Source organism: Callospermophilus lateralis, chromosome 11 (genome assembly GCF_048772815.1).
Source record: "Callospermophilus lateralis isolate mCalLat2 chromosome 11, mCalLat2.hap1, whole genome shotgun sequence".
Classification (NCBI taxonomy): domain Eukaryota; kingdom Metazoa; phylum Chordata; class Mammalia; order Rodentia; family Sciuridae; genus Callospermophilus; species Callospermophilus lateralis.
The window spans coordinates 68,892,643-68,908,038 of record NC_135315.1 but is presented as its reverse complement, the minus strand read 5'-3'; the positions used below and the strand labels follow the sequence as shown (position 1 = coordinate 68,908,038).

General features: G+C 46.1%; 1 pseudogene; it reads right to left on the bottom strand.

Annotated features, from left to right (window-relative positions):
- Positions 1-744: 744 nt before the first annotated feature.
- The window catches only part of LOC143410949 (teneurin-4-like), a 367,450-nt pseudogene continuing 352,798 nt past the window's right edge, over positions 745-15,396 (bottom strand).

The window sequence follows — 15,396 nt, the reverse complement described above, 5'->3', positions numbered from 1 at the left end:
AATCACAGACATCCTGGGTGCTGTCACCTCTTGGAGAGGATGGAGCTCATAGCCCCAGGATGTTATGTTACCAGACTGGGGGAAGGAGTGGGGAGACGTGTTCTCTATCCCAGTATGGGGGTGGCACCAACAACTACACGAAATTTGCAAAAGGGGAAGAGGGTTTCATTTAGCATTAAAATATAAAGCCTGGACAGGAGTTTGGGGCAGCTTGAAAAGGTGTTGAACAATATCATGACATTTTCCAGAGCAAGATGTAACCATCTGTGGTCCTCTGGAGGTACAAAACACAGTGAGTAAAAAGCCACCAGTCCCCTGCAGGAGCCCAGCAAAAGCTCCTGAGTTCCTCCAGGCCCATTACACTCTGCACCCCCACTCCTGCACAACCCCCTGTCAAAGAAGAAAGGGGTGCACATGAGACACCTTAGCACAGACACTCATGTCTCACATCACACTGGGTACCTAGGGACAGACAAGGACACACTCTAGATGTGTGCCCCAAAGAGAGAAGAAACATACCCCGAACAACAGGAAAAATTCCTCAAGGAGAAGGGGAACAAAGACAGAGTTTTCATTGTGATCACACTACAGAAAAAGAAAAAAACCTTCTGTTCTTTGCAAAAAATGTGTGAAGGCCAAATTTGTGTCTTTTTCTTTTCTTAAAAAAAAGAATGTTGCATGAATTAACAATGCAACCAGTATCTTTTTGTTTGTTTTCTGCACTTGTTAAAAAAAGGATTTTTTTTTAAAGTACAACACAGTCAGGTATGTGGCCACAAAAGAGTAGCTGTCTTTGGCAAGAAGTCCAGGCCTTGGCCCTCTCTGTCACCTTCGGCCCATCTCGCTCTGTCTCATGAAATGGATATTGTTGGAGCTGTCCGACAGTTCTGGGTACTGCTCGACAGAGATCACGAAGAAGCCGTCGTAGCCTTGCACCCGCCCTGTGTTCAGTACCTGCTGCTTCTCCCCCTCTGTCCAGGCCCTCAGGCCCTCCTCCCCTTCCCGCAGTCTCTGTTGCTCTCGGGCCCAAGCCTGGCGCACAGCTCTCTGCCGGGCGAACTCAAGCACCTGCGCCTTCTCTTCGTCCAACGTCGTCCCATAGCAGGTGTTCAAGCACAGTGCCCCATACTGGAGCTGGATGTCTGTGTAGTGTCTAGTCCTGCCGTTAAGCATGGTATTGATTTGGGACACGGTGACATTGACCCCATTCTCCAGGGTTTGCCGTCCCCCACTGAGGCCCAGGATGGCCAAGTCACCTTCTGAAGGCCCTGGTTTCACAAAGTAGTGGGTGTCCACCCCATCAATGGTGAAGTGCAGGTTCTCTAGGTAGCGGGCATTGTTCAAGATGGCAGCAACCCTCCGTCCATCCTCGTTGGCCACACTGATGATGTCTGTGGTCATTCGACCATCCTTCAAGGCAAACTTGACCCCCCTGCCAAAGACTGAGCCACTGGATGCAAACTTCTTTGTCTCAGGGGCCTGCCGGCAGCTGGTGATTGTGGAGCCGTAGAGCTGATCAAAGCGTTCTAAGGTGACGAAGGCCTTGAGCTGCTTCTGCACTTCACATTGTACCCCAAGGATAGACTGATGAGGACAGAGAGAGAGAGAGAGAAGGAGAACAAGAGAGAGAGAATAAGACAAAGGGAAAAAGCAAACCTCAAGAATATGGAAAATCCACTTAAATAAATCAAGTCTGTACATATTTATTAACCAGTAGCCTGTATCTCTACTGCTGACCACAAGATGGCTAGCTGTCCATTATCCACCATTCATACCCTTCGATTCAGAGACTGTTCAAGGAGCATCTATTCTGGGCCAGGTCCTTTTCTGGGCACTGGAGGTACTCAAATAAGTCAGACATCACCTTTGCCCCAAAATAATTTATTGTTTCATGGGGAAAGTCAGATGTGACAATAATGATTGCCATCAAATGTGACCACTGGTGGTCTAAGAGAGATAATAATAGGAGCTATAGCTAACATTTCTTGCTTTTTAAGCTAAATAATTATCACTGTCTCTTTTGATCATCATAATAACTTTATGTAGTGGATATTTTATAATTCCAATTTTACTTTTAAATGAAAGAAACCAAGGCTCTAAGAAGTTATAAATAGTTCATAGTTATATGACTGACATCAAGTCAACATTCAAACCCAGTTCTGTCTGATTCTTGAAGCTCGGTTTCAAGGGCTGTTATTATAGGGAGAAACAAGGCTCAGAAGTATCCCAGCCTGAAGGGAGAGGACAAAGGGAAGGTGGGTTTTGAGGACAGGTTCATGCTTCAGCTGGGACTTGAAGGATGTGAGGGGTGATATTAGGGGGAGAATGGCAAGAAATGCAGAAAAAGAGGAAAAGTGGTGATCTGAATCAATGTGCTTACTCTGCTTTATTGCTCTTAACCATGTATACAGATAAATTGCCAGAAGGGCCTCTATTGTGCTTCCTTGGGGGTCCTCAGGTGTTCCCGCACTTGGCTGCTTTGGGGGACAGGCTGGGCCTTGCCAACTTGGTGTATCATCTACTGTCCCTTCCATGGCTCTGGAGATCAGGGAAGCCATGTTTGGGATGGCTCCAGGGCCTCATCAGGAAACTCAGGGAAATGGCTTTAGAAATAGGCCCATCAGCCTCCCACTGAAATTAAGTCCTCTTTATAATTAATAGAACCCTGTCTGTGAACAATTATTTCCTAGAGTTTCACGAAAGCTGGAGTGCTCAACAACAAAGATCTCCGATGCTTGCCAAGGGCGGAAATCAATAATGCATTGACAGGCGAGGTTGGCAAACAGGCAGTCAGAGACAGGGACTGAGGAATACAGCAGGGAACCTGGTGGGGGAGGAAGAGCTACCCTCTGGGACATCTGGGGCAGGGCCGGGGTGCTGGGGAGCAGGTGTTGGCAGAAAGAGGATGGGCTCTGTGGTTGGGCAACCCCGAATTTTCAGCACCTTCCTCTGACCTTCCCAGCTGAGTATCCTTGGGTAAGTTTCTCTTTGAACCCTCATCCCATCTGTAAAATGGGCTCTTTTTTCTTTCAATCATTTATTCATTCAACAAAAGTTTTCTGTGTACCTATATTGTGCTAACCTGTAGGCTGGGTATTAAATGAGACCCAGAACTTAACTGATTGGAGCTACGTGTGGGGAGCGCTTTGCAAGAGGACAATACAGACGGCTAAGTTGAGGCCTAAAGGAATCAGTCTGAAATAAGAAATAGGGATGCAAAAGCTTCCAATCACTAGCAGGACACCATCTGGCAACCCCGCTTTCCTCCACAGCCTGTGGTCCTCCAGGCTAGGATCCCCTCAAAGTCCTATTCATCTCTTCACTCACTGGGCACAGCAAAGGGCTGGGCATGGAGTCCGCTTCTAGTACAGAATTTATGAATGGCAGTGGAAAAGAAGGGACAGAGAAGGGGAAAAATGAATGCAAAGAGTGAGCGGGTGGGGCTAGACTGTTTTTAAAGATCTTTCCAGCTGTATAATTCTGTATTTGAAATGGGGTCATAAAAGGAAGACAAAAAAAATAATGCTTTTGGGGCACCTACAGTATACCAGGCCCGGCACTCAGCAAGATGACACAGAACAGAAACCTGGTTTGAATCCCTTCCTTGCTGTGTGGTATGGAAAACCCTCAGGCATTAAATCTGTAAATTGAGAACAGTTACACAGTGGGATATTTTTGAGTTAACGTATGCAGAATACCTCACACGAGGTCAGGTGCATTAGGTGCTCAAAAAATATCACATTTGTATTTAGAACACACTTTCTCCCCCTGCACCTTTGCCCAGATATTGACAGAGGATTTTTATTTTTGTGAAACTCCACACTTATTGTGATACACAAAGCGCCTTCATATGGCTTCTGAGCATCTGTGTGTCCCTGCAGCTGGGTCCCAGTGGCCTGCCTAGCAATAGAGTTGCTAAATGTTTGCTGAAATGTTCTCTGGCAGGCCCTGTAGAGTCACTGCCTTGGTTTCCATCACTGACCCCAGCTCTCCTGCAAAGCTGGCAAGACCCTCCTGCAATGTTGAAATGCTTGAGGTGTGAGGTGCTGTCTGAGGAGTTACCTTGCTGTTGTCCCACTCCTGGGTTTTCATCTGTGTATGCACAAGCTCATAGGATGGCTCCATGGCATCCATGTCTGGTTTGGGATATCCAGGGATCACGTTATGCAGCTAGAATCCAAAGGTGAGCAGCCAGCTATTGACATCTGAGTGTGAGAGAAGCAGAAACATCCCCATGAAGTAAGTGCCTTCCGATGCCACTCATCCTAATTCAACACCTAGAGAGGCTGCAGGTGGGGTGGGGGCATGGAGGACTGCTGGTGGAAGAAGTGACTGTTACAAACACTTTGGAAAATGGTTTCATGGTCTAAAGCCCCAGGCGTTCCTGGGACCCAGTGACTCTCCTCCCAGATGTGTACCCAGGAAAGATGTCACTTAGGTAGAACCTAGGTTTCCAGACATCCTTTTCCACTCTCACACCAACCCCTGGGACCTCCAGCTTCGTACTCAGGGACAAATGTTGTGGATGAAGAGCCTCCTCTTTGACCAGACCAGTCATTAAAAGGAAACAAAAGGATGGTCAGATCCAGAGGAAGATTTTAATGATTGACTTGCAAAGAGAAAATTCACTGAGAAACAAACGGCCACTCTCTTCTTACCTCCCTTGCAGGGATGAAAGCCTCATGGCCAAAGTGCCACTGGGCATGGAGATGACCTGTACTGAGATCAGTTTCCCTGTGCTCCTGCCTTTTATTTCCTGACAGCCCAAGGAAGCCACTCAACCTCCCTGTGCTTTCATTTTCCAGTCTGTACACTGAGTTTGAGGATCTAATCCCACAGGCAGGGTACTAGTTGGAAATTACCTCTCCCAGCAGGTGCAGGGTTCATTCCAGAGGTGGGATCCACAGAGGTGGGATGGCCCATGGGGTCAACAGTTGTGTCCCTGTCACTGTGGGGTATCACATTTCTCTCCCATTCAAGGATCTCAAGCTTGTTTTCATTTTAGTTTTAGTTGTCCCTGGGGCCCTCTGCTGGTGTGGAAGCAGGAGGTACAGGCAAGTGGTGGTAAAGGGGAAGCTTAGAAATCCAGGTTCCGTTTCTCACCTGGGCCTTATTAGGTAGGATCACAGAAGGGAAAGAATGTGGTAACTGAGGCCAGACAAAAACCCAGGTCCAAATTCTGGCTTCCCAGCTCATAGTCTACATGACCTTGGACAGTTTACTTAACTTCTCTGAGGTTTAGGTTTCTTGTTTGCATATTGACAATAGAAATGGTTTTAGCCATGCCATGGAGAAGAATACTGATAGTGTTATCATTTGGGGGCAACTGTCATATAGCGGGAGCTATTCCAAATCTGTACATAAATTGTTGGATTTAATATATTTGAAGTGGCTGACTCAATTCTTGCCTCCCAGAGGGTTTTCTTTATTTCCCAGCCCCATGCCTCCACACCCTGGAACCCTCATTTTCTCATTTATAAAGGTTGGGACTTGGATCAACTGTTCTCCAGAGTCTCTTTCCGCACTGAGTTTCTAAGAGTCTCTGATTCTCTGACTCGTGGCAGATGGTTCTTTTGGAAATTTAAACAAACAGAAGAGGAGGGGAAGAAACCTTACAAAGTCATTTTGTTTGAGGCTGAGAACTTGCACCTGAATTTGTAGTTGTAAAGAAAGCTTCTCTCTGGAATGTCATGAATTCCCAGGAAAGCAGGGGGCTGAGAAGAGGGCTGGGCCTTAATTACAAGTGAGAGTGAGGGGAGGTGGCAAATTCCTGTCACACATCTTTCCTTTTTGTGAAGATATATGTTCTCATTGGTGTTCCTACTGTGCTTTTTCTGAAGAGCTGAGAATAGTAACAACATTAGAGATGGGTGTTTCCCTCCAGTTAAAAAGCTTGGTCCCCAGTACCAAAGTCAACCAACCACCCAAACCACCACCACCACCAACAACAACAACAAAAAACCCAAACAACAACAAAAGCCTCCTTTTAACCCATCTTAACCCAGACATCAGTGGTGCAGGTGGGGCCAAGGAGGATGATGAAATGCAAGCTCTACTAATCCTTTTGCAGGTACACAGCTTTGTTCTTTACAAAGTATATTCTAATTTTAAAACAAGGGTTTTGAGTTCTAATGCCAGCCTTGCACGTCTCAGTGAGCCAGTTACTTTACTTCTCTGAACCTCACTTTCTGCCTTTGCAAATGGGGTCACTATTTCCCCCTCCCAGGCTTCAAGTGAAGATTAAGTGCAATGATATATACATTATATCTGGGTTGACATTTTTTGGTCATATTCCCAGCATCCCATTCTGCCTTCTTTTTTGGGTGGGGGTGTTGGTGTGGGGTGGGAGTGGGGGGTGAGTATTCATGTAGTTCTAGGGAAGCTGAATCAGTAATGGCTCTTGTGACCCAGGCTGAGTCAATGAGTGTGTGCTGTCTCCAGCCCTAGTTATTGCTTCAAGGGTTGTTATGTGACCTATGCCTTCCTGATTGGAGTGTATGTCAGGAACCCTGAAGAAATCTTTGGAGAAAGAGATTTTTGTTGTTGTTGTTGTCATTGTTGCTGAAAGTGAGGATGCGTATAGCCTACACAGAAATAAAAAGGTCAGGTTTAGTGAGAGTAGTGTCTTGGTTTCTCATTAGCGATCTGCTAAAATCTTGACTGCTTATCTGGCACCTCTCTTGTACACCACTGTTTTTCAAACTGTGGGATAGGACCTACTATGTAAGTAAAAACAATTTTGTGGGTCATGACAAGCATATTTCCTGAAATGGAGTAGATTAGACTAGAAAATATGAGCATATCACACGGATTATTTTGCAAGCCTTTTGTTTTAGTGTCTTACTGTGATATAAAAATCTTATTCTCATGGTGGGTTCACAAAGACATTTGATAAAAGCAGCCCTGGGCCATGCATTCCATGAAGGCAGCATTATGCTTGAGTCTGTTCTAGATTCTTAGCAAAACATATAATAATATTTGACTGACTTGAAATATATAATTGGATTTAACTGACTTGGAAATTAAAACCCAATTTGAAAGTGTCAGGTACCCCCTTGGGTGGTGAATTGCTTTTTTTTCTTTTTCTTTTTTCTTTTCTTTTTTTTATTGTTGGTTGTTCAAAACATTACATAGTTCTTGATATATCATATTTCACACTTTGATTCAAGTGGGTTATGAACTCCCATTTTTATCCCGTATACAGATTGCAAAATCACATCAGATACACTTCCATTGATTTATATATTGCCATACTAGTGTCTGTTGTATTCTGCTGCCCTTCCTATCCTTTGTGAATTGCTTTCTTAGAAACTTCTTATTTATTTATTTACTTTTTGTGGTGCTGGAGATTGAACCCAGGGCCTTATGCATGTGAGGCAAGCACGCTACCAACTGAGCTATAGTCCCAGCTGAATTGTTTTCTTAAAAACAGGATTTGGAGACCAGCATGATTGTCCTGGGAAGTGTTTTGGAGCCAGAGAGCCCCAGTTTAAGTGACTTTGGGCAACACTTCATTGTTTGGAGCCTTGAATGTCCCATCTGTAGAACGGAGATAATGGAAGTAATCTTAGAGTTATCACCAAGTTTAAAGGAGATCAAGTCTGCAAGGGCCTGGCATAGAGCAGTTAGTCATGCTAATGCTATTCTGAAAGGAGACCATATGCATTGGTGGTATACAAAGAAAAAGGGGGGGATAATAATATTTTGGCAATCTGAAATGATTTTTTGATAGAAAGTACATGTCCTATTTCACCAGTGTTTTCCAGCTATAGTAACCTGCCAAAATGTCTCACAGGAAACTCACTGGAGGGTGAGGCAGGGGGTGTGCTCAATGTAGACGGATGTAATGGAAATGTCATCTCAATCTGTCAAGTTTCTCTAGAGCTAGCGGCCAAGTGGAACATAGTGAATGCTTGGAAACACTGTCAGGATATTCGTGTTTATCTCGGGGATCCAAGTATGTTTTTATCACACCTGTGTATCACCGTGTTCTCAATTCTTGCCCATGCTTGAGACTTTTGCTTTTAATACAACAACCTGGAGTTCCTTCCTGAAAAAAGGAATCCTCCCATGCTGTGAGCAGAAACAGGGTCCAGATGAGGACGCCAAGTTTGGGGCCAGGAAGCCATGTCCATAGGGACACTCTTGGGAGCTATACATGATGCCCTCTTTACACTTCTGTACATCTGTTCCCACTCCCTGGAACGCATTTCTCTTCACTACCTAAAAAAAAACCCTCAAAAATAGCCCCAAGTGTCAGCTCTCTGTGAGGCCTCCCCAGGACTCCTCTGAGCTGCACTGGCCTTCCCCGCAAATCCTCACCATGGACTCCCACACTGGACAGCAACTGTCACCTGCCTTACAGTGTGAATTTATGGACAGCAGGGGTCCTCTTTCTATCTCTAGTGCCTAAAACAATGAATGCACAGAGGAGACATTTACTGAATGAAGAAAACTGTCCTAAGAGAGAGGGCCAGAGGATTGTGTCACAGGATAAACGATTGGAGACTATTATGTTTGCAAGCTGGGATACACCCAATTTTTGCCCACTACACTTTCTCATATAAGACATTCTGGCTTTATCCATGCCCCACAGCCACTCCCACTTGAGGTTCTCTGTGGCTGACCTGGGCATAGTTACTTGCTTGGGAGAACTGTGGCTGCTGGAGACATCCCTGCCTGCAGGTCCCATTGGATACTATATTCAAATCAGTTTCACAACAGTGGAAATCAAAGCTCACTTTTTCAATTAGAGAGAAAAGGAAAGGGAACCAACGTGAGTCAGGCACTGTGTTTGATATGAAATACATCTCATTTTACCCTTGCAACTAGGTGGTAGGTAAGTATTTTTTTTCTATTTTTTTCCATGTGTTCCTTGTTACTTTTCATGCAATTGTTGGATTTTTCGCTTCATCTTCTATTTTATCTTTACTACTGATTATTAGTTATGTATCTATTTTATTTTTTATTTTTAATTTTTTTTAGTTGTTGCTGTAAGGTTTTTCATACGCATATTTGCCTATTTAGAGTCAGGGTGAATATTCTAATTTTAATTTATAGATCAGAAAACTGGAATTCAGGGACATTAAGAAAATTTTGCAAACCTGTGATAGCTTAGCAATGGCGGATCCTTCCCTCAGCTTTGTCTCCAAAGTCTGAGTTTTCTATTCCATCATCACAAATTAAGAACTGATTTTATTTTAATCATACCTTAACCTGATTTATCAGAATCTCAGAGCCAGTTTGATTTCTATATCAGAAACTCCCAAAGTGCACTCCAAGGGAAGTATCCAGTAAGATATTAGGATTTCATGGTGAAAAAGGGGTTTTCATTGTCAAATAAGTTTGAGAAATATTGGGCAAATATATTAAACAGCTCTCTTCACTATGACTTCTTAGAGCCTCTCACAAACTGAAAAGTGTTATGAAATATATTTAAGAATGGTGGCCCTTTCAAGTTTATTTGATGCCAGAATCTTGACTTCCAGTGTATTCTCTGAACTAGTGTTTTTTCTAATATATATGCTTTGGGAGATGATGCCCTTAGGTCAAGTTAATGTTTCCTTAAGAAGACTAAGTCTTGGGGCTAGGGATGTGGTTCAAGCGGTAGTGCGCTCGCATGGCATGTGTGCGGCCCGGGTTTGATGCTCAGCACCACATTTAAAAAAAAACCAAAAAACAAAGATGTTGTATCCGCCGAAAACTAAAATAAATAAATAAATAAATATTTAAAAAATTCTCTCTCTCTCTCAAAAAAAAAAAAAAAAAAAAGAAGAAGAAGACTAGGTCTTGCCAATTGACCAGAGCAATGGGGGTCCCACCCTCTGAAGGAGCCCAGTCCTCACCTGTCATGAAGCACTTGATGTCCTGAGAGTTGCTGATGGGGTTGTTGTTTTTAAACATATAGAGATTAAAAGGCATGATGTTGCTGCTGCTGAGGTGCTTCCACAGCTCATGGTCTGGGCTAGTCCAGCGTCCAGCCAGCACATCGTAATCCCGTCGGCCCATGTGGACGAGCTTGGTGAGTGGATCATAAAGGCCTCCATGGTAGCCGATGATGATCTGGAAGTTGGGGTTGGTGTCCATGTAGATCTCCCCATAGGCCGTGTACAGGATCTGCTTGATCATCAAGCCTGTTCCACTGAAGACAGCAAGAGGGGTCCCGATGTTGTCACAAGCGATGTAAAACTCGTCACCACTGCTCAGCTCCATGGCAAAGAGGTGTCCTTGCAGGTCGTAGTAGAGGGATGTGATCTCAGAGCTGGAGTGGTTGTAGAGGTGGGTGACCTTGGTGGGGTTGGTCAGGTGTGCATAGAAGAACTGTAGGTGGTGACTGTGGCTGCTCTTGCTGGACACACGCCGGCCCAGGTCATCATAGCGGTACCTCACGCTCCAGCCCAGTTGTAGGCCTTGATGAGCAGGCCAGCTGAGTTGTACTCAAAGATGTCTCCACCCCGCTGCCTCAGGAAGCCGTCCTCATCCATCTTGTATTGCACGTCACCCAGTCTGGTGATGCAGTCGCGGAGGTCATACCGTAGTGGGGTTAGCCGTGCACTGTTCCCAGGACTCAGCAAGTGCAGGTTCCCATTGAGGTCATAGCTGTAGCGCCAGAGTGGCTTGTCATTGATGGAGACTGTCTGCAGCTGGCCATCGGCATCATACTCATAGGAGTAGCGGGTAGTGTTGGCATAGGGTCCCACCTTCAGCTCCTTCTTCACCACTCGCCCCATGTTGTCATACTGGACTGTCATCCAGTACATGAGCAAGCGGAAAATCTCATACTGCACTTCCTTCATCCTGCCATAGGCATCAAAATGCTTGGTGTGGGTCATGACTGCTGTGGTAATGATCTGGTTGATGTCATAGTAGATGACACCAAACTTCCCAAACTGCTCTGTCTTGCCTGACACATCATCGTAGCGATAGAGATCAATGGGCAGTGGGGTCTCGTTGATCACAGCCTGCATGCTGGTCACTCGGAAACTGTTGTCATAGTTGTAATCAAAACGGGCGTTGACCATGCCCTCCTCGGTGAAGCGGAAGATCTGCCGGTCGATCAGGGGCCCGATCTGACGGTAGCGGATGGTGCAAGTGAAGCCCTCATTCTGTAGGTTGATGGTTTTCAGCATGCCTGCTGTCTCATCATAGGTGAAGCTCACTTTGGTGGTGTCATACAGTGTCTCAGCCAGCTTCGACAGCTTGCCGTACTTGTATATCACTCTACGGCAGGTGCCCAGGTAGTAGGTGTGGAGCAGGTGTCTGTCCTCCGTGAAGTCCTGAATGACCGAGGCGTTGCCTTCAGGGGGCTGGTAGATGTTTCTGTAGTAGCCCACTGAACGAATGGTCTCTAGTGTCTGCCGGGCCACATTGGGCACTGTCAAGGAGGAGAGGCGGTCGTTTTTGTCGAACTCGAAGATGTACTGCCTCTGACTGTGCAGGAGCAGCACCATGGACTAGAAGGAGAAGAAAACGAAGAGATGAGGGGAGGAGAAGGAGGAGGAAGGCTACATCTGGTACCCAAGGCTCAGGAAAGTGGTGGGGTGATGCCCAACCAGAGCCTTCCAACCTGTGCGCCGTAGGATGCAGCAAACAGGTTATTATGGATGTACTGTGGTGAGGTGTTCCCTGGCCATTGGCCATGGCAGGGCTGGGCCCCAGAACACTCAGGCCATTTGCTTTCTTCTGTGAGCAGGTCCTTGGTGTGGCACAGGCCTGATCACTTCTGTGTGTGGTGGGTTGTGAGGAAGGTTGGGGTGCACTAGCCTAAAGAAATTCAACAGCCCCCCTACAGGCTTCCTTGCAGCAGACTTCTCAAATTAACCTTCCTACTCAAGCAAGGTGTTCTCTAAAAGACAGTCCCATGGTGTCATCTGCTGGCTGAGCAGCTTCTGTGGACCCCCTGTGCCTACAGCATCAAGACCATGTCTGAGAAGGGTACAGAAGGCTTTGCTCAATTGCTCATATGGTACCAGGTCAGAGGCAGGCTGTGATAGGGAGAACCTGGCCTCTAGCAGTAGATCTAATGTGTGGCTCTTGGGTATGTCTCCCCCTCCCCTGGGTTTGGCTTTTCCGTTTGTTGAATGACCTTCAAGTTCTCTCCTTCGGTCTTAACACAGAACATTGCTTTCAAGAGAGGCTCATCCAGCACAGGCAGGGAACACATACCACAGAGGAAACAGAGTCTGGTCCTGGACAGGTGACCAAGAGCAGGAAACAAAGTGGGGATCTGAGTACCAGAATTGGAGCATGAAGTTCAGAATCTTTTTTTTTTTCAGGAAAAAGTCAGCAGATAACAGGCCTAGACACATCTAGTCATTAAAGCAATGGTTTTCTCTTTTTGGGACCAACTTTTGATTTTAGGTCATCTCTGATTTCTAGTCCCTGGGATGAAATGAATCCTCCTGCCTAAGCTTCAATCTCCAGGCTTCTGCCTGGTTCTCCATGATGGAATTGCACCAAGTGCTGGACCTCAGAGCAGAACCTGGCCCTATGTCGGAAACATGAGTTCTGTTCTGTAAATCCAGTTAGTGTTTGGTCCTGTTCCTACCTCCACTCTCTCAGGCAAGACCTTCATGTTTCCTTCCCTAGGACCCCCACCTGCCACATCATCACCATGATCCATCCAGATGCCTCTTGGGCCCCTGACCCTTGCTGGTTGATTTTCCTGAACATTTCTTTTTGAAAAATGATTATCTCCCATTTGGAAGACTGCCTGGGTCACACTTATTCCACTGAAGTCAGCAAGCGAGGTCCAACCATGGGTTAAACCATAATGATTGACCTTTTATATGGCAAGGACAGTGATGGAGGGAGACAGACACTTGCCTTCTCTAAGTATGTGTAGCTCCATGTCTTCCCATCAGCAAAGATCCTGGATGTGATCCGACCCGCCTGGTCATATTCCATTCGCTCAGACATGATGCCTCTCTGGATGCCGGCAATGTGGCCCCCAGGGGAGTATGTTACATTGACGCCATTCAGCCTGCTACTGGGTGACCAGAGGCTGGGCCTCCCTGCCTGGTCATACAGAATCCGAAGGGTGAACTTGCGGTGGTCATCATAGATCTTCTCTGTGCGTGTTACACGGTCGAAGTCCAGAGACAGGAGGTTCCGGTTGTGAACCTGGGGAAGGGGTAATAAAGAAAATTAGCCTGGACACTGAATTTTGTGTGATGACAATGTAGCTCTCACCTGTGCTGAGAAGCTCCTGAGTAGAGGAGGCAGCACAGGTTGTGGGTGTCAACACCCATGGGTTTGATTCCTGGCTCTGTCACTTGTCGGCGCTGTGATGTTTCATATGAAAGATGGGAATGATAATGCCAACTGCACAGGGCATTATGGGAGGACAGACAAGGCAGATGTTGAGCACATGGCAGCTGTTACTGAAGAGGATCCGCATGATTTTCTAATGTGATTTTTCAATGAGGACATATTTAAAAAAAAAAAAAAAACAGGCAGATTTCTCTTGGCTCCCTCCTTAAAACAGAGCCACCAAGTAGGCCTAGCAAAGAAAATACCTGAGACATCAATTCTGTGCTGGACACTGTGCTATGTTTGACACTGATGAAAACAAAGCCCCAAGAAGTGAAGGCATTTGCTGCAGATCTCATGGCTGGGGAACAACTGAGTCTGTACCTGACTCACCACTGTGACATTTTGATAGACACTCAGTGGTTCTCTGGGCAAAGCCTGGCCTTCTTAGGATCCTGGACTTCCCACGCCTCTGGGAACTCTCCAGCCCTTGCCCACAGTCAGAGCTTGTGATCACCTCCATCAGCTCCCAAGACATCATCATTTCCTCCCCCACCCTCCTCTTCCTCCTTCTAGAGGCCTAGGAGGCAGTGGGTGTTTGGGCCTAGGGTAGTTTCTCTGGCTTGGGCTGGTTGGGGTCCAGTCTCAGCTTCAGAATGCTTTGCTCCTGAACCCAGAATCAGGAGCCCCTTGTACAGTTTCCACTTGAGCTGCTGGGTCAGTATGCAATTTAATTTCTTTGCAGAGTCAGAAATACAGAGTTCCCTCAAAGGTAGGAGATCAGGTTTTTCGTAGTTTAGTAAAGAAATATACTTTGGGGATCTATTTCTGTACTTGGATCTGGCCCTTAGGCACTGACTGCCCCTGAAACCCTGCCAGGTACTAAAATGCTGGCTCCCTCTAATGGCCACTTGGCCTCATGGGACATTTGGGCACATATTCTGTCTTCTCCACTAGTTACCGGTTAAGTTCAACAGGTAGGAAGACTCAAGAGGAAAGCAGATAAACTATGTAATGTTTTGAACAACCTACAATAAAAATTAATTTAAAAAAAAGAGGAAAGCAGATAATTAGGTCACATAATGCACAATGGCACACGTGGCCTGAGGAAATGAAATCTCTCTGGGGTCCTCTGTAGTTTAAAAAAAGTGTGTGTGTGTGGGGTGGGGTGGGGGGATAGGGCACACTCAGGTCTAGGAATTAAGGCCAGAATCCAACCTCAACTTTGTGACAGGCTTTTCTGTGTGCCCTTGGGCAAGTGTCTTCCCCTCTCTGTGTCCTGGTTTCTTCCTCTGTGTAACCACAGAGTTGTTGTGAGGATCCGAGAAACTTAAGTAAATTACATAGTGGAATGCTAGACACAGAGACGGTACTGGATAAATGATTGAGATTATTCCCATTAAATGACAGCAGATGTTCATGGTCAATCTCAGAGAAAGGAGAGATGTGTATGTCTCCCTCTCTCCCCACTCAAGTTCTAAGGCCTTGAAAATAAGGATTTATAATGATGATACTGCGACGATTTTAGCGGTGAATGGCCTGGTTATAATAAGGTTGCCTTCCCTGGGGTAATCGAACACAATTGCAGAAGCAAAAACAGTGTGGCAGACAATTCCTGTGAAAAATCAAAGGCACTGGAGGCTGACGCTTGTTCCTTGCAGAGATGGCCCACAGAGACAGGGCTGCACTACCCACAAGACAGGGGCCTTGTTAAGGCACCTTTTGGAAGGGCCTCCTATGGCTGCCCCCAGGGTGGTGCCACCCACACAGCTGCCCCGACACCCCCTGGGACCCCAGTGAAGGGGAGTTGTACCTCTGTGGCAAAAATTAATAAAATTGAATTAAGCAGCTCACTGGGGAGCACCTAATGCTTCCTGTGCTCGGCAGTGGCGGCAATGAGATTATTTTACATCTTTCTTTATTAAAAAAGTTCCCAGTCATATAAAAAATGAGCTCCATTATGGGGAGGCACACCTGGCTAACATTCTAATTCCACATGCTTCCACTGTGGGTGGTCATTTATTTGGGGAGGAAGCTGAGATGTGGCCACCTGACTGGAGCACCATCCATCTCTCAGGCTGGGAGAGAGACCAATTAAAGCCTGGGAAACTTTTGGTCCAGTTCACACAGCGGAGAGAAAAATCC